The sequence below is a fragment of the Mobula birostris genome, chromosome 13, assembly GCF_030028105.1.
Source record: "Mobula birostris isolate sMobBir1 chromosome 13, sMobBir1.hap1, whole genome shotgun sequence".
NCBI classification, from domain to species: Eukaryota; Metazoa; Chordata; class Chondrichthyes; order Myliobatiformes; family Myliobatidae; genus Mobula; species Mobula birostris.
This window is the reverse complement of record NC_092382.1, coordinates 110190913-110217930: the sequence shown is the minus strand read 5'-3', so window position 1 is coordinate 110217930 and position 27018 is coordinate 110190913.

The following is a 27018-nucleotide window of genomic DNA, read 5'->3' as shown; positions in this document are numbered from 1 at the left end:
CTAATGGAAACACTGTAGGTTAACTTCCCACATGATTCTGAGATGTCTGAAAGTTGTTTCATACCTGTGCACATAAAGACAAAAAAGTTGATTTCTCAGTGAATAGAATGCTTTGACATAAATGTAGTTTCCATTTCAATTGTACTCAAAAGTCCTGACTGCAAACCTAATGGAAACACCATAGGTTAACTTTCCACATGATTACGAGAAGTTTGAAAGTTGTTTCATGGCTGTACACATCAACACAAAAAAGTTGTTATCTCAGTGCATGCAATGCTTAGACAATACAAATAGTATACATTTCAGTTTTTCACCAAAGCACTTACTACAAACCTAATGGAATCACCTTAGGTTAACTTCCCACATAATTCTGAGATGTCTGAAAGTTGTTTCATTCCTGTACACATAAAGACAAAAAAGTTGATTTCTCAGTGAATAGAATGCTTTGACATAAATGTAGTTTCCATTTCAATTGTACTCAAAAGTCCTGACTGCAAACCTAATGGAAACACTTTAGGTTAACTTTCCACATGATTATGAGTAGTTTGAAAGTTGTTTCATGGCTGTACACATCAACACAAAAAAGTTGTTATCTCAGTGCATGCAATGCTTAGAAAATACAAATAAAATACATTTGAATTTTACACCAAAGCACTTACTGCAAACCTAATGGAAACACTTTAGGTTAACTTTCCACATGATTATGAGTAGTTTCAAAGTTGTTTCATGGCTGTACACATCAACACAAAAAAGTTGTTATCTCAGTGCATGCAATGCTTAGACAAGGCAAATAGTATACATTTCAATTTTACACCAAAGCACTTACTGCAAACCTAATGGAAACAACTTAGATTAACTTCCCAGATGATTCTGAGATATCTGAAAGTTGTTTCATACCTGTGCACATAAAGACAAAAAAGTTGATTTCTCAGTGAATAGAATGCTTTGACAGAAATGTAGTTTCCATTTCAATTGTACTCAAAAGTCCTGACTGCAAACCTAATGGAAACACCATTGGTTAACTTTCCACATGATTATGAGAAGTTTGAAAGTTGTTTCATTCCTGTGCACATAAAGACAAAAAAGTTGATTTCTCAGTGAATAGAATGCTTTGACATAAAAGTAGTTTCCATTTCAATTGTACTCAAAAGATCTGACTGCAAACCGAATGGTAACACTTTAGATTAACTTTCCACATGATTATGAGTAGTTTGAAAGTTGTTTCATGGTTGTACACATCTACACAAAAAAGTTGCTATCTCAGTGCATGCAATGCTTAGACTATACAAGTAGTATACATTTCAATTTTACACCAAAGCACTTACTACAAACCTAATGGAAACACTTTAGGTTAACTTCCCACATGATTCTGAGATGTCTGAAAGTTGTTTCATACCTGTGCACATAAAGACAAAAAAGTTGATTTCTCAGTGAACAGAATGCTTTGACATAAATGTAGTTTCCATTTCAATTGTACTCAAAAGTCCTGACTTCAAACCTACTGGAAACACCATAGGTTAACTTTCCACATGATTATGAGAAGTTTGAAAGTTGTTTCATGGCTGTACACATCTACACAAAAAAGTTGTTATCTCAGTGCATGCAATGCTTAGAAAATACAAATAAAATACATTTGAATTTTACAGCAAATACTTACTGCAAACCTAATGGAAACACTTTAGGTTAACTTCCCACATGATTCTGAGATGTCTGAAAGTTGTTTCATTCCTGTGCACATAAAGACAAAAAAGTTGATTTCTCAGTGAATAGAATGCTTTGACATAAATGTAGTTTCCATTTCAATTGTACTCAAAAGATCTGACTGCAAACCTAATGGTAACACTTTAGATTAACTTTCCACATGATTATGAGTAGTTTGAAAGTTGTTTCATGGTTGTACACATCTACACAAAAAAGTTGCTATCTCAGTGCATGCAATGCTTAGACTATACAAGTAGTATACATTTCAATTTTACACCAAAGCACTTACTACAAACCTAATGGAAACACTGTAGGTTAACTTCCCACATGATTCTGAGATGTCTGAAAGTTGTTTCATACCTGTGCACATAAAGACAAAAAAGTTGATTTCTCACTGAACAGAATGCTTTGACATAAATGTAGTTTCCATTTCAATTGTACTCAAAAGTCCTGACTTCAAACCTACTGGAAACACCATAGGTTAACTTTCCACATGATTATGAGAAGTTTGAAAGTTGTTTCATGGCTGTACACATCTACACAAAAAAGTTGTTATCTCAGTGCATGCAATGCTTAGAAAATACAAATAAAATACATTTGAATTTTACACCAAATACTTACTGCAAACCTAATGGAAACACTTTAGGTTAACTTCCCACATGATTCTGAGATGTCTGAAAGTTGTTTCATTCCTGTGCACATAAAGACAAAAAAGTTGATTTCTCAGTGAATAGAATGCTTTGACATAAATGTAGTTTCCATTTCAATTGTACTCAAAAGTCCTGACTGCAAACCTACTGGAAACACCATAGGTTAACTTTCCACATGATTATGAGTAGTTTGAAAGTTGATTCATGGCTGTACACATCAACACAAAAAAGTTGTTATCTCAGTGCATGCAATGCTTAGAAAATACAAATAAAATACATTTGAATTTTACACCAAAGTCCTGACTGCAAACCTAATGGAAACACTTTAGGTTAACTTTCCACATGATTATGAGAAGTTTGAAAGTTGTTTCATGGCTGTACACATCTACACAAAAAAGTTGCTATCTCAGTGCATGCAATGCTTGGACAATACAAATAGTATACATTTCAAATTTACACCAAAGCGCTTACTACAAACCTAATGGAAACACTTTAGGTTAACTTCCCACATGATTCTGAGATGTCTGAAAGTTGTTTCATACCTGTGCACATAAAGACAAAAAAGTTGATTTCTCAGTGAATAGAATGCTTTGACATAAAAGTAGTTTCCATTTCAATTGTACTCAAAAGTCCTGACTGCAAACCTAATGGAAACACTATAGGTTAACTTTCCACATGATTATGAGAAGTTTGAAAGTTGTTTCATGGCTGTACACATCAACACAAAAAAGTTGTTATCTCAGCGCATGCAATGCTTAGACAATAAAAATAGCATACATTTCAATTTTACACCAAAGCACTTACTGCAAACCTAATGGAAACACTTTAGGTTAACTTCCCACATGATTCTGAGATGTCTGAAAGTTGTTTCATACCTGTGCACATAAAGACAAAAAAGTTGATTTCTCAGTGAATAGAATGCTTTGACATAAATGTAGTTTCCATTTCAATTGTACTCAAAAGTCCTGACTGCAAACCTACTGGAAACACCATAGGTTAACTTTCCACATGATTATGAGCAGTTTGAAAGTTGTTTCATGGCTGTACACATCAACACAAAAAAGTTGTTATCTCAGTGCATGCAATGCTTAGAAAATACAAATAAAATACATTTGAATTTTACACCAAAGCACTTACTGCAAACCTAATGGAAACACTTTAGGTTAACTTTCCACATGATTATGAGTAGTTTCAAAGTTGTTTCATGGCTGTACACATCAACACAAAAAAGTTGTTATCTCAGTGCATGCAATGCTTAGACAATGCAAATAGTATACATTTCAATTTTACACCAAAGCACTTACTACAAACCTAATGGAAACACTGTAGGTTAACTTCCCACATGATTCTGAGATGTCTGAAAGTTGTTTCATACCTGTGCACATAAAGACAAAAAAGTTGATTTCTCAGTGAATAGAATGCTTTGACATAAATGTAGTTTCCATTTCAATTGTACTCAAAAGTCCTGACTGCAAACCTACTGGAAACACCATAGGTTAACTTTCCACATGATTATGAGTAGTTTGAAAGTTGTTTCATGGCTGTACACATCAACACAAAAAAGTTGCTATCTCAGTGCATGCAATGCTTAGACAATACCAGTAGTATACATTTCAATTTTACACGAAAGCACTTACTACAAACCTAATGGAAACACTGTAGGTTAACTTCCCACATGATTCTGAGATGTCTGAAAGTTGTTTCATACCTGTGCACATAAAGACAAAAAAGTTGATTTCTCAGTGAATAGAATGCTTTGACATAAATGTAGTTTCCATTTCAATTGTACTCAAAAGTCCTGACTGCAAACCTAATGGAAACACTTTAGGTTAACTTTCCACATGATTATGAGTAGTTTGAAAGTTGTTTCATGGCTGTACACATCTACACAAAAAAGTTGCTATCTCAGTGCATGCAATGCTTGGACAATACAAATAGTATACATTTCAAATTTACACCAAAGCTCTTACTACAAACCTAATGGAAACACTTTAGGTTAACTTCCCACATGATTCTGAGATGTCTGAAAGTTGTTTCATACCTGTGCACATAAAGACAAAAAAGTTGATTTCTCAGTGAATAGAATGCTTTGACATAAAAGTAGTTTCCATTTCAATTGTACTCAAAAGTCCTGACTGCAAACCTAATGGAAACACCATAGGTTAACTTTCCACATGATTATAAGTAGTTTGAAAGTTGTTTCTTTGCTCTACACATCAGCACAAAAAAATTGTTATCTCAGTGCATGCACTGCTTAGACCTTACAAATAGTTTACAATTCAATTTTACACCAAAGCACTTACGGCTAACCTACTGGAAACACTTTAGGCTAACTTCCCACATGATTCTGAGATGTCTGAAAGTTGTTTCATACCTGTGCACATAAAGACAAAAAAGTTGATTTCTCAGTGAATAGAATGCTTTGACATAAATGTAGTTTCCATTTCAATTGTACTCAAAAGTCCTGACTGCAAACCTACTGGAAACACCATAGGTTAACTTTCCACATGATTATGAGTAGTTTGAAAGTTGTTTCATGGCTGTACACATCAACACAAAAAAGTTGTTATCTCAGTGCATGCAATGCTTAGAAAATACAAATAAAATACATTTGAATTTTACACCAAAGCACTTACTGCAAACCTAATGGAAACACTTTAGGTTAACTTTCCACATGATTATGAGTAGTTTCAAAGTTGTTTCATGGCTGTACACATCAACACAAAAAAGTTGTTATCTCAGTGCATGCAATGCTTAGACAATGCAAATAGTATACATTTCAATTTTACACCAACGCACTTACTGCAAACCTAATGGAAACACTTTAGGTTAACTTCCCACATGATTCTGAGATGTCTGAAAGTTGTTTCATTCCTGTGCATATAAAGACAAAAAAGTTGATTTCTCAGTGAATAGAATGCTTTGACATAAATGTAGTTTCCATTTCAATTGTACTCAAAAGTCCTGACTGCAAACCTAATGGAAACACTTTAGGTTAACTTTCCACATGATTATGAGTAGTTTGAAAGTTGTTTCATGGCTGTACACATCTACACAAAAAAGTTGCTATCTCAGTGCATGCAATGCTTGGACAATACAAATAGTATACATTTCAAATTTACACCAAAGCTCTTACTACAAACCTAATGGAAACACTTTAGGTTAACTTCCCACATGATTCTGAGATGTCTGAAAGTTGTTTCATACCTGTGCACATAAAGACAAAAAAGTTGATTTCTCAGTGAATAGAATGCTTTGACATAAAAGTTGTTTCCATTTCAATTGTACTCAAAAGTCCTGACTGCAAACCTAATGGAAACACCATAGGTTAACTTTCCACATGATTATGAGTAGTTTGAAAGTTGTTTCATGGCTGTACACATCTACACAAAAAAGTTGCTATCTCAGTGCATGCAATGCTTGGACAATACAAATAGTATACATTTCAAATTTACACCAAAGCGCTTACTACAAACCTAATGGAAACACTTTAGGTTAACTTCCCACATGATTCTGAGATGTCTGAAAGTTGTTTCATACCTGTGCACATAAAGACAAAAAAGTTGATTTCTCAGTGAATAGAATGCTTTGACATAAAAGTAGTTTCCATTTCAATTGTACTCAAAAGTCCTGACTGCAAACCTAATGGAAACACTATAGGTTAACTTTCCACATGATTATGAGAAGTTTGAAAGTTGTTTCATGGCTGTACACATCAACACAAAAAAGTTGTTATCTCAGCGCATGCAATGCTTAGACAATAAAAATAGCATACATTTCAATTTTACACCAAAGCACTTACTGCAAACCTAATGGAAACACTTTAGGTTAACTTCCCACATGATTCTGAGATGTCTGAAAGTTGTTTCATACCTGTGCACATAAAGACAAAAAAGTTGATTTCTCAGTGAATAGAATGCTTTGACATAAATGTAGTTTCCATTTCAATTGTACTCAAAAGTCCTGACTGCAAACCTACTGGAAACACCATAGGTTAACTTTCCACATGATTATGAGCAGTTTGAAAGTTGTTTCATGGCTGTACACATCAACACAAAAAAGTTGTTATCTCAGTGCATGCAATGCTTAGAAAATACAAATAAAATACATTTGAATTTTACACCAAAGCACTTACTGCAAACCTAATGGAAACACTTTAGGTTAACTTTCCACATGATTATGAGTAGTTTCAAAGTTGTTTCATGGCTGTACACATCAACACAAAAAAGTTGTTATCTCAGTGCATGCAATGCTTAGACAATGCAAATAGTATACATTTCAATTTTACACCAAAGCACTTACTACAAACCTAATGGAAACACTGTAGGTTAACTTCCCACATGATTCTGAGATGTCTGAAAGTTGTTTCATACCTGTGCACATAAAGACAAAAAAGTTGATTTCTCAGTGAATAGAATGCTTTGACATAAATGTAGTTTCCATTTCAATTGTACTCAAAAGTCCTGACTGCAAACCTACTGGAAACACCATAGGTTAACTTTCCACATGATTATGAGTAGTTTGAAAGTTGTTTCATGGCTGTACACATCAACACAAAAAAGTTGCTATCTCAGTGCATGCAATGCTTAGACAATACCAGTAGTATACATTTCAATTTTACACGAAAGCACTTACTACAAACCTAATGGAAACACTGTAGGTTAACTTCCCACATGATTCTGAGATGTCTGAAAGTTGTTTCATACCTGTGCACATAAAGACAAAAAAGTTGATTTCTCAGTGAATAGAATGCTTTGACATAAATGTAGTTTCCATTTCAATTGTACTCAAAAGTCCTGACTGCAAACCTAATGGAAACACTTTAGGTTAACTTTCCACATGATTATGAGTAGTTTGAAAGTTGTTTCATGGCTGTACACATCTACACAAAAAAGTTGCTATCTCAGTGCATGCAATGCTTGGACAATACAAATAGTATACATTTCAAATTTACACCAAAGCTCTTACTACAAACCTAATGGAAACACTTTAGGTTAACTTCCCACATGATTCTGAGATGTCTGAAAGTTGTTTCATACCTGTGCACATAAAGACAAAAAAGTTGATTTCTCAGTGAATAGAATGCTTTGACATAAAAGTAGTTTCCATTTCAATTGTACTCAAAAGTCCTGACTGCAAACCTAATGGAAACACCATAGGTTAACTTTCCACATGATTATAAGTAGTTTGAAAGTTGTTTCTTTGCTCTACACATCAGCACAAAAAAATTGTTATCTCAGTGCATGCACTGCTTAGACCTTACAAATAGTTTACAATTCAATTTTACACCAAAGCACTTACGGCTAACCTACTGGAAACACCTTAGGCTAACTTCCCACATGATTCTGAGATGTCTGAAAGTTGTTTCATACCTGTGCACATAAAGACAAAAAAGTTGATTTCTCAGTGAATAGAATGCTTTGACATAAATGTAGTTTCCATTTCAATTGTACTCAAAAGTCCTGACTGCAAACCTACTGGAAACACCATAGGTTAACTTTCCACATGATTATGAGTAGTTTGAAAGTTGTTTCATGGCTGTACACATCAACACAAAAAAGTTGTTATCTCAGTGCATGCAATGCTTAGAAAATACAAATAAAATACATTTGAATTTTACACCAAAGCACTTACTGCAAACCTAATGGAAACACTTTAGGTTAACTTTCCACATGATTATGAGTAGTTTCAAAGTTGTTTCATGGCTGTACACATCAACACAAAAAAGTTGTTATCTCAGTGCATGCAATGCTTAGACAATGCAAATAGTATACATTTCAATTTTACACCAACGCACTTACTGCAAACCTAATGGAAACACTTTAGGTTAACTTCCCACATGATTCTGAGATGTCTGAAAGTTGTTTCATTCCTGTGCATATAAAGACAAAAAAGTTGATTTCTCAGTGAATAGAATGCTTTGACATAAATGTAGTTTCCATTTCAATTGTACTCAAAAGTCCTGACTGCAAACCTAATGGAAACACTTTAGGTTAACTTTCCACATGATTATGAGTAGTTTGAAAGTTGTTTCATGGCTGTACACATCTACACAAAAAAGTTGCTATCTCAGTGCATGCAATGCTTGGACAATACAAATAGTATACATTTCAAATTTACACCAAAGCTCTTACTACAAACCTAATGGAAACACTTTAGGTTAACTTCCCACATGATTCTGAGATGTCTGAAAGTTGTTTCATACCTGTGCACATAAAGACAAAAAAGTTGATTTCTCAGTGAATAGAATGCTTTGACATAAAAGTTGTTTCCATTTCAATTGTACTCAAAAGTCCTGACTGCAAACCTAATGGAAACACCATAGGTTAACTTTCCACATGATTATGAGAAGTTTGAAAGTTGTTTCATGGCTGTACACATCAACACAAAAAAGTTGTTATCTCAGCGCATGCAATGCTTAGACAATACAAATAGCATACATTTCAATTTTACACCAAAGCACTTACTGCAAACCTAATGGAAACACTTTAGGTTAACTTCCCACATGATTCTGAGATGTCTGAAAGTTGTTTCATACCTGTGCACATAAAGACAAAAAAGTTGATTTCTCAGTGAATAGAATGCTTTGACATAAATGTAGTTTCCATTTCAATTGTACTCAAAAGTCCTGACTGCAAACTGAATGGAAACACCTTAGGTTAAGTTTCCATATGATTATAAGTAGTTTGAAAGTTGTTTCTTTGCTGTACACATCAACACAAAAAAATTGTTATCTCAGTGCATGCACTGCTTAGACCTTACAAATAGTTTACAATTCAATTTTACACCAAAGCACTTACGGCTAACCTACTGGAAACACTTTAGGCTAACTTCCCACATGATTCTGAGATGTCTGAAAGTTGTTTCATACCTGTGCACATAAAGACAAAAAAGTTGATTTCTCAGTGAATAGAATGTTTTGACATAAATGTAGTTTCCATTTCAATTGTACTCAAAAGTCCTGACTGCAAACCTACTGGAAACACCATAGGTTAACTTTCCACATGATTATGAGTAGTTTGAAAGTTGTTTCATGGCTGTACACATCAACACAAAAAAGTTGTTATCTCAGTGCATGCAATGCTTAGAAAATACAAATAAAATACATTTGAATTTTACACCAAAGCACTTACTGCAAACCTAATGGAAACACTTTAGGTTAACTTTCCACATGATTATGAGTAGTTTCAAAGTTGTTTCATGGCTGTACACATCAACACAAAAAAGTTGTTATCTCAGTGCATGCAATGCTTAGACAAGGCAAATAGTATACATTTCAATTTTACACCAAAGCACTTACTGCAAACCTAATGGAAACAACTTAGATTAACTTCCCAGATGATTCTGAGATGTCTGAAAGTTGTTTCATACCTGTGCACATAAAGACAAAAAAGTTGATTTCTCAGTGAATAGAATGCTTTGACAGAAATGTAGTTTCCATTTCAATTGTACTCAAAAGTCCTGACTGCAAACCTAATGGAAACACCATTGGTTAACTTTCCACATGATTATGAGAAGTTTGAAAGTTGTTTCATTCCTGTGCACATAAAGACAAAAAAGTTGATTTCTCAGTGAATAGAATGCTTTGGCATAAAAGTAGTTTCCATTTCAATTGTACTCAAAAGATCTGACTGCAAACCGAATGGTAACACTTTAGATTAACTTTCCACATGATTATGAGTAGTTTGAAAGTTGTTTCATGGTTGTACACATCTACACAAAAAAGTTGCTATCTCAGTGCATGCAATGCTTAGACTATACAAGTAGTATACATTTCAATTTTACACCAAAGCACTTACTACAAACCTAATGGAAACACTGTAGGTTAACTTCCCACATGATTCTGAGATGTCTGAAAGTTGTTTCATACCTGTGCACATAAAGACAAAAAAGTTGATTTCTCAGTGAACAGAATGCTTTGACATAAATGTAGTTTCCATTTCAATTGTACTCAAAAGTCCTGACTTCAAACCTACTGGAAACACCATAGGTTAACTTTCCACATGATTATGAGAAGTTTGAAAGTTGTTTCATGGCTGTACACATCTACACAAAAAAGTTGTTATCTCAGTGCATGCAATGCTTAGAAAATACAAATAAAATACATTTGAATTTTACACCAAATACTTACTGCAAACCTAATGGAAACACTTTAGGTTAACTTCCCACATGATTCTGAGATGTCTGAAAGTTGTTTCATTCCTGTGCACATAAAGACAAAAAAGTTGATTTCTCAGTGAATAGAATGCTTTGACATAAATGTAGTTTCCATTTCAATTGTACTCAAAAGATCTGACTGCAAACCTAATGGTAACACTTTAGATTAACTTTCCACATGATTATGAGTAGTTTGAAAGTTGTTTCATGGTTGTACACATCTACACAAAAAAGTTGCTATCTCAGTGCATGCAATGCTTAGACTATACAAGTAGTATACATTTCAATTTTACACCAAAGCACTTACTACAAACCTAATGGAAACACTGTAGGTTAACTTCCCACATGATTCTGAGATGTCTGAAAGTTGTTTCATACCTGTGCACATAAAGACAAAAAAGTTGATTTCTCAGTGAACAGAATGCTTTGACATAAATGTAGTTTCCATTTCAATTGTACTCAAAAGTCCTGACTTCAAACCTACTGGAAACACCATAGGTTAACTTTCCACATGATTATGAGAAGTTTGAAAGTTGTTTCATGGCTGTACACATCTACACAAAAAAGTTGTTATCTCAGTGCATGCAATGCTTAGAAAATACAAATAAAATACATTTGAATTTTACACCAAATACTTACTGCAAACCTAATGGAAACACTTTAGGTTAACTTCCCACATGATTCTGAGATGTCTGAAAGTTGTTTCATTCCTGTGCACATAAAGACAAAAAAGTTGATTTCTCAGTGAATAGAATGCTTTGACATAAATGTAGTTTCCATTTCAATTGTACTCAAAAGTCCTGACTGCAAACCTACTGGAAACACCATAGGTTAACTTTCCACATGATTATGAGTAGTTTGAAAGTTGATTCATGGCTGTACACATCAACACAAAAAAGTTGTTATCTCAGTGCATGCAATGCTTAGAAAATACAAATAAAATACATTTGAATTTTACACCAAAGTCCTGACTGCAAACCTAATGGAAACACTTTAGGTTAACTTTCCACATGATTATGAGAATTTTGATAGTTGTTTCATGGCTGTACACATCTACACAAAAAAGTTGCTATCTCAGTGCATGCAATGCTTGGACAATACAAATAGTATACATTTCAAATTTACACCAAAGCGCTTACTACAAACCTAATGGAAACACTTTAGGTTAACTTCCCACATGATTCTGAGATGTCTGAAAGTTGTTTCATACCTGTGCACATAAAGACAAAAAAGTTGATTTCTCAGTGAATAGAATGCTTTGACATAAAAGTAGTTTCCATTTCAATTGTACTCAAAAGTCCTGACTGCAAACCTAATGGAAACACTATAGGTTAACTTTCCACATGATTATGAGAAGTTTGAAAGTTGTTTCATGGCTGTACACATCAACACAAAAAAGTTGTTATCTCAGCGCATGCAATGCTTAGACAATAAAAATAGCATACATTTCAATTTTACACCAAAGCACTTACTGCAAACCTAATGGAAACACTTTAGGTTAACTTCCCACATGATTCTGAGATGTCTGAAAGTTGTTTCATACCTGTGCACATAAAGACAAAAAAGTTGATTTCTCAGTGAATAGAATGCTTTGACATAAATGTAGTTTCCATTTCAATTGTACTCAAAAGTCCTGACTGCAAACCTACTGGAAACACCATAGGTTAACTTTCCACATGATTATGAGCAGTTTGAAAGTTGTTTCATGGCTGTACACATCAACACAAAAAAGTTGTTATCTCAGTGCATGCAATGCTTAGAAAATACAAATAAAATACATTTGAATTTTACACCAAAGCACTTACTGCAAACCTAATGGAAACACTTTAGGTTAACTTTCCACATGATTATGAGTAGTTTCAAAGTTGTTTCATGGCTGTACACATCAACACAAAAAAGTTGTTATCTCAGTGCATGCAATGCTTAGACAATGCAAATAGTATACATTTCAATTTTACACCAAAGCACTTACTACAAACCTAATGGAAACACTGTAGGTTAACTTCCCACATGATTCTGAGATGTCTGAAAGTTGTTTCATACCTGTGCACATAAAGACAAAAAAGTTGATTTCTCAGTGAATAGAATGCTTTGACATAAATGTAGTTTCCATTTCAATTGTACTCAAAAGTCCTGACTGCAAACCTAATGGAAACACCATAGGTTAACTTTCCACATGATTATGAGAAGTTTGAAAGTTGTTTCATGGCTGTACACATCTACGCAAAAAAGTTGTTATCTCAGTGCATGCAATGCTTAGAAAATACAAATAAAATACATTTGAATTTTACACCAAAGCACTTACTGCAAACCTAATGGAAACACTTTAGGCTAACTTCCCACATGATTCTGAGATGTCTGAAAGTTGTTTCATACCTGTGGACATAAAGACAAAAAAGTTGATTTCTCAGTGAATAGAGTGCTTTGACATAAATGTAGTTTCCATTTCAATTGTACTCAAAAGTCCTGACTGCAAACCTACTGGAAACACCATAGGTTAACTTTCCACATGATTATGAGTAGTTTGAAAGTTGTTTCATGGCTGTACACATCAACACAAAAAAGTTGCTATCTCAGTGCATGCAATGCTTAGACAATACCAGTAGTATACATTTCAATTTTACACGAAAGCACTTACTACAAACCTAATGGAAACACTGTAGGTTAACTTCCCACATGATTCTGAGATGTGTGAAAGTTGTTTCATACCTGTGCACATAAAGACAAAAAAGTTGATTTCTCAGTGAATAGAATGCTTTGACATAAATGTAGTTTCCATTTCAATTGTACTCAAAAGTCCTGACTGCAAACCTAATGGAAACACTTTAGGTTAACTTTCCACATGATTATGAGTAGTTTGAAAGTTGTTTCATGGCTGTACACATCAACACAAAAAAGTTGCTATCTCAGTGCATGCAATGCTTGGACAATACAAATAGTATACATTTCAAATTTACACCAAAGCTCTTACTACAAACCTAATGGAAACACTTTAGGTTAACTTCCCACATGATTCTGAGATGTCTGAAAGTTGTTTCATACCTGTGCACATAAAGACAAAAAAGTTGATTTCTCAGTGAATAGAATGCTTTGACATAAAAGTTGTTTCCATTTCAATTGTACTCAAAAGTCCTGACTGCAAACCTAATGGAAACACCATAGGTTAACTTTCCACATGATTATGAGAAGTTTGAAAGTTGTTTCATGGCTGTACACATCAACACAAAAAAGTTGTTATCTCAGCGCATGCAATGCTTAGACAATACAAATAGCATACATTTCAATTTTACACCAAAGCACTTACTGCAAACCTAATGGAAACACTTTAGGTTAACTTCCCACATGATTCTGAGATGTCTGAAAGTTGTTTCATACCTGTGCACATAAAGACAAAAAAGTTGATTTCTCAGTGAATAGAATGCTTTGACATAAATGTAGTTTCCATTTCAATTGTACTCAAAAGTCCTGACTGCAAACTGAATGGAAACACCTTAGGTTAAGTTTCCATATGATTATAAGTAGTTTGAAAGTTGTTTCTTTGCTGTACACATCAACACAAAAAAATTGTTATCTCAGTGCATGCACTGCTTAGACCTTACAAATAGTTTACAATTCAATTTTACACCAAAGCACTTACGGCTAACCTACTGGAAACACTTTAGGCTAACTTCCCACATGATTCTGAGATGTCTGAAAGTTGTTTCATACCTGTGCACATAAAGACAAAAAAGTTGATTTCTCAGTGAATAGAATGTTTTGACATAAATGTAGTTTCCATTTCAATTGTACTCAAAAGTCCTGACTGCAAACCTACTGGAAACACCATAGGTTAACTTTCCACATGATTATGAGTAGTTTGAAAGTTGTTTCATGGCTGTACACATCAACACAAAAAAGTTGTTATCTCAGTGCATGCAATGCTTAGAAAATACAAATAAAATACATTTGAATTTTACACCAAAGCACTTACTGCAAACCTAATGGAAACACTTTAGGTTAACTTTCCACATGATTATGAGTAGTTTCAAAGTTGTTTCATGGCTGTACACATCAACACAAAAAAGTTGTTATCTCAGTGCATGCAATGCTTAGACAAGGCAAATAGTATACATTTCAATTTTACACCAAAGCACTTACTGCAAACCTAATGGAAACAACTTAGATTAACTTCCCAGATGATTCTGAGATGTCTGAAAGTTGTTTCATACCTGTGCACATAAAGACAAAAAAGTTGATTTCTCAGTGAATAGAATGCTTTGACAGAAATGTAGTTTCCATTTCAATTGTACTCAAAAGTCCTGACTGCAAACCTAATGGAAACACCATTGGTTAACTTTCCACATGATTATGAGAAGTTTGAAAGTTGTTTCATTCCTGTGCACATAAAGACAAAAAAGTTGATTTCTCAGTGAATAGAATGCTTTGACATAAAAGTAGTTTCCATTTCAATTGTACTCAAAAGATCTGACTGCAAACCGAATGGTAACACTTTAGATTAACTTTCCACATGATTATGAGTAGTTTGAAAGTTGTTTCATGGTTGTACACATCTACACAAAAAAGTTGCTATCTCAGTGCATGCAATGCTTAGACTATACAAGTAGTATACATTTCAATTTTACACCAAAGCACTTACTACAAACCTAATGGAAACACTGTAGGTTAACTTCCCACATGATTCTGAGATGTCTGAAAGTTGTTTCATACCTGTGCACATAAAGACAAAAAAGTTGATTTCTCAGTGAACAGAATGCTTTGACATAAATGTAGTTTCCATTTCAATTGTACTCAAAAGTCCTGACTTCAAACCTACTGGAAACACCATAGGTTAACTTTCCACATGATTATGAGAAGTTTGAAAGTTGTTTCATGGCTGTACACATCTACACAAAAAAGTTGTTATCTCAGTGCATGCAATGCTTAGAAAATACAAATAAAATACATTTGAATTTTACACCAAATACTTACTGCAAACCTAATGGAAACACTTTAGGTTAACTTCCCACATGATTCTGAGATGTCTGAAAGTTGTTTCATTCCTGTGCACATAAAGACAAAAAAGTTGATTTCTCAGTGAATAGAATGCTTTGACATAAATGTAGTTTCCATTTCAATTGTACTCAAAAGATCTGACTGCAAACCTAATGGTAACACTTTAGATTAACTTTCCACATGATTATGAGTAGTTTGAAAGTTGTTTCATGGTTGTACACATCTACACAAAAAAGTTGCTATCTCAGTGCATGCAATTCTTAGACTATACAAGTAGTATACATTTCAATTTTACACCAAAGCACTTACTACAAACCTAATGGAAACACTGTAGGTTAACTTCCCACATGATTCTGAGATGTCTGAAAGTTGTTTCATACCTGTGCACATAAAGACAAAAAAGTTGATTTCTCAGTGAACAGAATGCTTTGACATAAATGTAGTTTCCATTTCAATTGTACTCAAAAGTCCTGACTTCAAACCTACTGGAAACACCATAGGTTAACTTTCCACATGATTATGAGAAGTTTGAAAGTTGTTTCATGGCTGTACACATCTACACAAAAAAGTTGTTATCTCAGTGCATGCAATGCTTAGAAAATACAAATAAAATACATTTGAATTTTACACCAAATACTTACTGCAAACCTAATGGAAACACTTTAGGTTAACTTCCCACATGATTCTGAGATGTCTGAAAGTTGTTTCATTCCTGTGCACATAAAGACAAAAAAGTTGATTTCTCAGTGAATAGAATGCTTTGACATAAATGTAGTTTCCATTTCAATTGTACTCAAAAGTCCTGACTGCAAACCTACTGGAAACACCATAGGTTAACTTTCCACATGATTATGAGTAGTTTGAAAGTTGATTCATGGCTGTACACATCAACACAAAAAAGTTGTTATCTCAGTGCATGCAATGCTTAGAAAATACAAATAAAATACATTTGAATTTTACACCAAAGTCCTGACTGCAAACCTAATGGAAACACTTTAGGTTAACTTTCCACATGATTATGAGAATTTTGATAGTTGTTTCATGGCTGTACACATCTACACAAAAAAGTTGCTATCTCAGTGCATGCAATGCTTGGACAATACAAATAGTATACATTTCAAATTTACACCAAAGCGCTTACTACAAACCTAATGGAAACACTTTAGGTTAACTTCCCACATGATTCTGAGATGTCTGAAAGTTGTTTCATACCTGTGCACATAAAGACAAAAAAGTTGATTTCTCAGTGAATAGAATGCTTTGACATAAAAGTAGTTTCCATTTCAATTGTACTCAAAAGTCCTGACTGCAAACCTAATGGAAACACTATAGGTTAACTTTCCACATGATTATGAGAAGTTTGAAAGTTGTTTCATGGCTGTACACATCAACACAAAAAAGTTGTTATCTCAGCGCATGCAATGCTTAGACAATAAAAATAGCATACATTTCAATTTTACACCAAAGCACTTACTGCAAACCTAATGGAAACACTTTAGGTTAACTTCCCACATGATTCTGAGATGTCTGAAAGTTGTTTCATACCTGTGCACATAAAGACAAAAAAGTTGATTTCTCAGTGAATAGAATGCTTTGACATAAATGTAGTTTCCATTTCAATTGTACTCAAAAGTCCTGACTGCAAACCTACTGGAAACACCATAGGTTAACTTTCCACATGATTATGAGCAGTTTGAAAGTTGTTTCATGGCTGTACACATCAACACAAAAAAGTTGTTATCTCAGTGCATGCAATGCTTAGAAAATACAAATAAAATACATTTGAATTTTACACCAAAGCACTTACTGCAAACCTAATGGAAACACTTTAGGTTAACTTTCCACATGATTATGAGTAGTTTCAAAGTTGTTTCATGGCTGTACACATCAACACAAAAAAGTTGTTATCTCAGTGCATGCAATGCTTAGACAATGCAAATAGTATACATTTCAATTTTACACCAAAGCACTTACTACAAACCTAATGGAAACACTGTAGGTTAACTTCCCACATGATTCTGAGATGTCTGAAAGTTGTTTCATACCTGTGCACATAAAGACAAAAAAGTTGATTTCTCAGTGAATAGAATGCTTTGACATAAATGTAGTTTCCATTTCAATTGTACTCAAAAGTCCTGACTGCAAACCTAATGGAAACACCATAGGTTAACTTTCCACATGATTATGAGAAGTTTGAAAGTTGTTTCATGGCTGTACACATCTACGCAAAAAAGTTGTTATCTCAGTGCATGCAATGCTTAGAAAATACAAATAAAATACATTTGAATTTTACACCAAAGCACTTACTGCAAACCTAATGGAAACACTTTAGGCTAACTTCCCACATGATTCTGAGATGTCTGAAAGTTGTTTCATACCTGTGGACATAAAGACAAAAAAGTTGATTTCTCAGTGAATAGAATGCTTTGACATAAATGTAGTTTCCATTTCAATTGTACTCAAAAGTCCTGACTGCAAACCTACTGGAAACACCATAGGTTAACTTTCCACATGATTATGAGTAGTTTGAAAGTTGTTTCATGGCTGTACACATCAACACAAAAAAGTTGCTATCTCAGTGCATGCAATGCTTAGACAATACCAGTAGTATACATTTCAATTTTACACGAAAGCACTTACTACAAACCTAATGGAAACACTGTAGGTTAACTTCCCACATGATTCTGAGATGTCTGAAAGTTGTTTCATACCTGTGCACATAAAGACAAAAAAGTTGATTTCTCAGTGAATAGAATGCTTTGACATAAATGTAGTTTCCATTTCAATTGTACTCAAAAGTCCTGACTGCAAACCTAATGGAAACACCATAGGTTAACTTTCCACATGATTACGAGAAGTTTGAAAGTTGTTTCATGGCTGTACACATCAACACAAAAAAGTTGTTATCTCAGTGCATGCAATGCTTAGACAATACAAATAGTATACATTTCAGTTTTTCACCAAAGCACTTACTACAAACCTAATGGAATCACCTTAGGTTAACTTCCCACATAATTCTGAGATGTCTGAAAGTTGTTTCATTCCTGTACACATAAAGACAAAAAAGTTGATTTCTCAGTGAATAGAATGCTTTGACATAAAAGTAGTTTCCATTTCAATTGTACTCAAAAGTCCTGACTGCAAACCTAATGGAAACACCATAGGTTAACTTTCCACATGATTATAAGTAGTTTGAAAGTTGTTTCTTTGCTCTACACATCAACACAAAAAAATTGTTATCTCAGTGCATGCACTGCTTAGACCTTACAAATAGTTTACAATTCAATTTTACACCAAAGCACTTACGGCTAACCTACTGCAAACACTTTAGGCTAACTTCCCACATGATTCTGAGATGTCTGAAAGTTGTTTCATACCTGTGCACATAAAGACAAAAAAGTTGATTTCTCAGTGAATAGAATGCTTTGACATAAATGTAGTTTCCATTTCAATTGTACTCAAAAGTCCTGACTGCAAACCTACTGGAAACACCATAGGTTAACTTTCCACATGATTATGAGTAGTTTGAAAGTTGTTTCATGGCTGTACACATCAACACAAAAAAGTTGTTATCTCAGTGCATGCAATGCTTAGAAAATACAAATAAAATACATTTGAATTTTACACCAAAGCACTTACTGCAAACCTAATGGAAACACTTTAGGTTAACTTTCCACATGATTATGAGTAGTTTCAAAGTTGTTTCATGGCTGTACACATCAACACAAAAAAGTTGTTATCTCAGTGCATGCAATGCTTAGACAATGCAAATAGTATACATTTCAATTTTACACCAACGCACTTACTGCAAACCTAATGGAAACACTTTAGGTTAACTTCCCACATGATTCTGAGATGTCTGAAAGTTGTTTCATTCCTGTGCATATAAAGACAAAAAAGTTGATTTCTCAGTGAATAGAATGCTTTGACATAAATGTAGTTTCCATTTCAATTGTACTCAAAAGTCCTGACTGCAAACTGAATGGAAACACCTTAGGTTAAGTTTCCACATGATTATCAGTAGTTTGAAAGTTGTTTCTTGGCTGTACACATCAACACAAAAAAATTGTTATCTCAGTGCATGCACTGCTTAGACCTTACAAATAGTTCACAATTCAATTTTACACCAAAGCACTTACGGCTAACCTACTGGAAACACTTTAGGCTAACTTCCCACATGATTCTGAGATGTCTGAAAGTTGTTTCATACCTGTGGACATAAAGACAAAAAAGTTGATTTCTCAGTGAATAGAATGCTTTGACATAAATGTAGTTTCCATTTCAATTGTACTCAAATTCCTGACTGCAAACCTACTGGAAACACCATAGGTTAACTTTCCACATGATTATGAGTAGTTTGAAAGTTGTTTCATGGCTGTACACATCAACACAAAAAAGTTGCTATCTCTGTGCATGCAATGCTTAGACAATACCAGTAGTATACATTTCAATTTTACACGAAAGCACTTACTACAAACCTAATGGAAACACTGTAGGTTAACTTCCCACATGATTCTGAGATGTCTGAAAGTTGTTTCATTCCTGTGCACATAAAGACAAAAAAGTTGATTTCTCAGTGAATAGAATGCTTTGACATAAAAGTAGTTTCCATTTCAATTGTACTCAAAAGTTCTCTCTGCAAACCTGATGGTAACACTTTAGATTAACTTTCCACATGATTATGAGTAGTTTGAAAGTTGTTTCATGGCTGTACACATCAACACAAAAAAGTTGCTATCTCAGTGCATGCAATGCTTAGACAATACCAGTAGTATACATTTCAATTTTACACGAAAGCACTTACTACAAACCTAATGGAAACACTGTAGGTTAACTTCCCACATGATTCTGAGATGTCTGAAAGTTGTTTCATACCTGTGCACATAAAGACAAAAAGTTGATTTCTCAGTGAATAGAATGCTTTGACATAAATGTAGTTTCCATTTCAATTGTACTCAAAAGTCCGAACTGCAAACCTAATGGAAACACCATAGGTTAACTTTCCACATGATTACGAGAAGTTTGGAAGTTGTTTCATGGCTGTACACATCAACACAAAAAAGTTGTTATCTCAGTGCATGCAATGCTTAGACAATACAAATAGTATACATTTCAGTTTTCACCAAAGCACTTACGGCTAACCTACTGGAAACACTTTAGGCTAACTTCCCACATGATTCTGAGATGTCTGAAAGTTGTTTCATACCTGTGCACATAAAGACAAAAAAGTTGATTTCTCAGTGAATAGAATGCTTTGACATAAATGTAGTTTCCATTTCAATTGTACTCAAAAGTCCTGACTGCAAACCTACTGGAAACACCATAGGTTAACTTTCCACATGATTATGAGCAGTTTGAAAGTTGTTTCATGGCTGTACACATCAACACAAAAAAGTTGTTATCTCAGTGCATGCAATGCTTAGAAAATACAAATAAAATACATTTGAATTTTACACCAAAGCACTTACTGCAAACCTAATGGAAACACTTTAGGTTAACTTTCCACATGATTATGAGTAGTTTCAAAGTTGTTTCATGGCTGTACACATCAACACAAAAAGTTGTTATCTCAGTGCATGCAATGCTTAGACAATGCAAATAGTATACATTTCAATTTTACACCAAAGCACTTACTACAAACCTAATGGAAACACTGTAGGTTAACTTCCCACATGATTCTGAGATGTCTGAAAGTTGTTTCATACCTGTGCACATAAAGACAAAAAAGTTGATTTCTCAGTGAATAGAATGCTTTGACATAAATGTAGTTTCCATTTCAATTGTACTCAAAAGTCCTGACTGCAAACCTAATGGAAACACCATAGGCTTAACTTTCCACATGATTATGAGAAGTTTGAAAGTTGTTTCATGGCTGTACACATCTACACAAAAAAGTTGTTATCTCAGTGCATGCAATGCTTAGACAATACAAATAGTATACATTTCAGTTTTTCTACCAAGCACTTACTACAAACCTAATGGAATCACCTTAGGTTAACTTCCCAAATAATTCTGAGATGTCTGAAAGTTGTTTCAAACCTGTGCACATAAAGACAAAAAAGTTGATTTCTCAGTGAATAGAATGCTTTGACATAAAAGTAGTTTCCATTTCAATTGTACTCAAAAGTCCTGACTGCAAACCTACTGGAAACACCATAGGTTAACTTTCCACATGATTATGAGTAGTTTGAAAGTTGATTCATGGCTGTACACATCAACACAAAAAAGTTGTTATCTCAGTGCATGCAATGCTTAGAAAATACAAAATAAAATACATTTGAATTTTACACCAAAGTCCTGACTGCAAACCTAATGGAAACACTTTAGGTTAACTTTCCACATGATTATGAGAAGTTTGAAAGTTGTTTCATGGCTGTACACATCTACACAAAAAAGTTGCTATCTCAGTGCATGCAATGCTTGGACCATACAAATAGTATACATTTCAAATTTACACCAAAGCGCTTACTACAAACCTAATGGAAACACTTTAGGTTAACTTCCCACATGATTCTGAGATGTCTGAAAGTTGTTTCATACCTGTGCACATAAAGACAAAAAAGTTGATTTCTCAGTGAATAGAATGCTTTGACATAAAAGTAGTTTCCATTTCAATTGTACTCAAAAGTCCTGACTGCAAACCTAATGGAAACACCATAGGTTAACTTTCCATATGATTATGAGAAGTTTGAAAGTTGTTTCATGGCTGTACACATCAACACAAAAAAGTTGTTATCTCAGCGCATGCAATGCTTAGACAATAAAAATAGCATACATTTCAATTTTACACCAAAGCACTTACTGCAAACCTAATGGAAACACTTTAGGTTAACTTCCCACATGATTCTGAGATGTCTGAAAGTTGTTTCATACCTGTGCACATAAAGACAAAAAAGTTGATTTCTCAGTGAATAGAATGCTTTGACATAATGTAGTTTCCATTTCAATTCTACTCAAAAGTCCTGACTGCAAACTGAATGGAAACACCTTAGTTTAAGTTTCCACATGATTATAAGTAGTTTGAAAGTTGTTTCTTTGCTGTACACATCAACACAAAAAAATTGTTATCTCAGTGCATGCACTGCTTAGACCTTACAAATAGTTTACAATTCAATTTTACACCAAAGCACTTACGGCTAACCTACTGGAAACACTTTAGGCTAACTTCCCACATGATTCTGAGATGTCTGAAAGTTGTTTCATACCTGTGCACATAAGACAAAAAAGTTGATTTCTCAGTGAATAGAATGCTTTGACATAAATGTAGTTTCCATTTCAATTGTACTCAAAAGTCCTGACTGCAAACCTACTGGAAACACCATAGGTTAACTTTCCACATGATTATGAGCAGTTTCAAAGTTGTTTCATGGCTGTACACATCAACACAAAAAAGTTGTTATCTCAGTGCATGCAATGCTTAGAAAATACAAATAAAATACATTGAATTTTACACCAAAGCACTTACTGCAAACCTAATGGAAACACTTTAGGTTAACTTTCCACATGATTATGAGTAGTTTCAAAGTTGTTTCTTGGCTGTACACATCAACACAAAAAAGTTGTTATCTCTGTGCATGCAATGCTTAGACAATGCAAATAGTATACATTTCAATTTTACACCAAAGCACTTACTACAAACCTAATGGAAACACTGTAGGTTAACTTCCCACATGATTCTGAGATGTCTGAAAGTTGTTTCATACCTGTGCACATAAAGACAAAAAAGTTGATTTCTCAGTGAATAGAATGCTTTGACATAAATGTAGTTTCCATTTCAATTGTACTCAAAAGTCCTGACTGCAAACCTAATGGAAACACCATAGGTTAACTTACAACATGATTATGAGAAGTTTGAAAGTTGTTTCATGGCTGTACACATCTACACAAAAAAGTTGTTATCTCAGTGCATGCAATGCTTAGAAAATACAAATAAAATACATTTGAATTTACACCAAAGCACTTACTGCAAACCTAATGGAAACACTTTAGGTTAACTTCCCACATGATTCTGAGATGTCTGAAAGTTGTTTCATTCCTGTGCACATAAAGACAAAAAAGTTGATTTCTCAGTGAATAGAATGCTTTGACATAAATGTAGTTTCCATTTCAATTGTACTCAAAAGTCCTGACTGCAAACTGAATGGAAACACCCTTAGGTTAAGTTTCCACATGATTATCAGTAGTTTGAAAGTTGTTTCTTGGCTGTACACATCAACACAAAAAAATTGTTATCTCAGTGCATGCACTGCTTAGACCTTACAAATAGTTTACAATTCAATTTTACACCAACGCACTTACGGATAACCTACTGGAAACACTTTAGGCTAACTTCCCACATGATTCTGAGATGTCTGAAAGTTGTTTCATACCTGTGGACATAAAGACAAAAAAGTTGATTTCTCAGTGAATAGAATGCTTTGACATAAATGTAGTTTCCATTTCAATTGTACTCAAAAGTCCTGACTGCAAACCTACTGGAAACACCATAGGTTAACTTTCCACATGATTATGAGTAGTTTGAAAGTTGTTTCATGGCTGTACACATCAACACAAAAAAGTTGCTATCTCAGTGCATGCAATGCTTAGACAATACCAGTAGTATACATTTCAATTTTACACGAAAGCACTTACTACAAACCTAATGGAAACACTGTAGGTTAACTTCCCACATGATTCTGAGATGTCTGAAAGTTGTTTCATACCTGTGCACATAAAGACAAAAAAGTTGATTTCTCAGTGAATAGAATGCTTTGACATAAATGTAGTTTCCATTTCAATTGTACTCAAAAGTCCTGACTGCAAACCTAATGGAAACACCATAGGTTAACTTTCCACATGATTACGAGAAGTTTGAAAGTTGTTTCATGGCTGTACACATCAACACAAAAAAGTTGTTATCTCAGTGCATGCAATGCTTAGACAATACAAATAGTATACATTTCAGTTTTTCACCAAAGCACTTACTACAAACCTAATGGAATCACCTTAGGTTAACTTCCCACAGAATTCTGAGATGTCTGAAAGTTGTTTCATTCCTGTACACATAAAGACAAAAAAGTTGATTTCTCAGTGAATAGAATGCTTTGACATAAATGTAGTTTCCATTTCAATTGTAATCAAAAGTCCTGACTGCAAACCTAATGGAAACACTTTAGGTTAACTTTCCACATGATTATGAGTAGTTTGAAAGTTGTTTCATGGCTGTACACATCTACACAAAAAAGTTGCTATCTCAGTGCATGCAATGCTTGGACAATACAAATAGTATACATTTCAAATTTACACCAAAGCTCTTACTACAAACCTAATGGAAACACTTTAGGTTAACTTCCCACATGATTCTGAGATGTCTGAAAGTTGTTTCATACCTGTGCACATAAAGACAAAAAAGTTGATTTCTCAGTGAATAGAATGCTTTGACATAAAAGTAGTTTCCATTTCAATTGTACTCAAAAGTCCTGACTGCAAACCTAATGGAAACACCATAGGTTAACTTTCACATGATTATAAGTAGTTTGAAAGTTGTTTCTTTGCTGTACACATCAACACAAAAAAATTGTTATCTCAGTGCATGCACTGCTTACACCTTACAAATAGTTTACAATTCAATTTTACACCAAAGCACTTACGGCTAACCTACTGGAAACACTTTAGGCTAACTTCCCACATGATTCTGAGATGTCTGAAAGTTGTTTCATACCTGTGCACATAAAGACAAAAAAGTTGATTTCTCAGTGAATAGAATGCTTTGACATAAATGTAGTTTCCATTTCAATTGTACTCAAAAGTCCTGACTGCAAACCTACTGGAAACACCATAGGTTAACTTTCCACATGATTATGAGTAGTTTGAAAGTTGTTTCATGGCTGTACACATCAACACAAAAAAGTTGTTATCTCAGTGCATGCAATGCTTAGAAAATACAAATAAAATACATTTGAATTTTACACCAAAGCACCTACTGCAAACCTAATGGAAACACTTTAGGTTGACTTTCCACATGATTATGAGTAGTTTCAAAGTTGTTTCATGGCTGTACACATCAACACAAAAAAGTTGTTATCTCAGTGCATGCAATGCTTAGACAATGCAAATAGTATACATTTCAATTTTACACCAACGCACTTACTGCAAACCTAATGGAAACACTTTAGGTTAACTTCCCACATGATTCTGAGATGTCTGAAAGTTGTTTCATTCCTGTGCATATAAAGACAAAAAAGTTGATTTCTCAGTGAATAGAATGCTTTGACATAAATGTAGTTTCCATTTCAATTGTACTCAAAAGTCCTGACTGCAAACTGAATGGAAACACCTTAGGTTAAGTTTCCACATGATTATCAGTAGTTTGAAAGTTGTTTCTTGGCTGTACACATCAACACAAAAAAAATTGTTATCTCAGTGCATGCACTGCTTAGACCTTACAAATAGTTTACAATTCAATTTTACACCAAAGCACTTACGGATAACCTACTGGAAACACTTTAGGCTAACTTCCCACATGATTCTGAGATGTCTGAAAGTTGTTTCATACCTGTGGACATAAAGACAAAAAAGTTGATTTCTCAGTGAATAGAATGCTTTGACATAAATGTAGTTTCCATTTCAATTGTACTCAAAAGTCCTGACTGCAAACCTACTGGAAACACCATAGGTTAACTTTCCACATGATTATGAGTAGTTTGAAAGTTGTTTCAAGGCTGTACACATCAACACAAAAAAGTTGCTATCTCAGTGCATGCAATGCTTAGACAATACCAGTAGTATACATTTCAATTTTACACGAAAGCACTTACTACAAATCTAATGGAAACACTGTAGGTTAACTTCCCACATGATTCTGAGATGTCTGAAAGTTGTTTCATTCCTGTGCACATAAAGACAAAAAAGTTGATTTCTCAGTGAATAGAATGCTTTGACATAAAAGTAGTTTCCATTTCAATTGTACTCAAAAGTTCTCTCTGCAAACCTGATGGTAACACTTTAGATTAACTTTCCACATGATTATGAGTAGTTTGAAAGTTGTTTCATGGCTGTACACATCAACACAAAAAAGTTGCTATCTCAGTGCATGCAATGCTTAGACAATACCAGTAGTATACATTTCAATTTTACACGAAAGCACTTACTACAAACCTAATGGAAACACTGTAGGTTAACTTCCCACATGATTCTGAGATGTCTGAAAGTTGTTTCATACCTGTGCACATAAAGACAAAAAAGTTGATTTCTCAGTGAATAGAATGCTTTGACATAAATGTAGTTTCCATTTCAATTGTACTCAAAAGTCCTGACTGCAAACCTAATGGAAACACCATAGGTTAACTTTCCACATGATTACGAGAAGTTTGGAAGTTGTTTCATGGCAGTACACATCAACACAAAAAAGTTGTTATCTCAGTGCATGCAATGCTTAGACAATACAAATAGTATACATTTCAGTTTTTCACCAAAGCACTTACTACAAACCTAATGGAATCACCTTAGGTTAACTTCCCAAATAATTCTGAGATGTCTG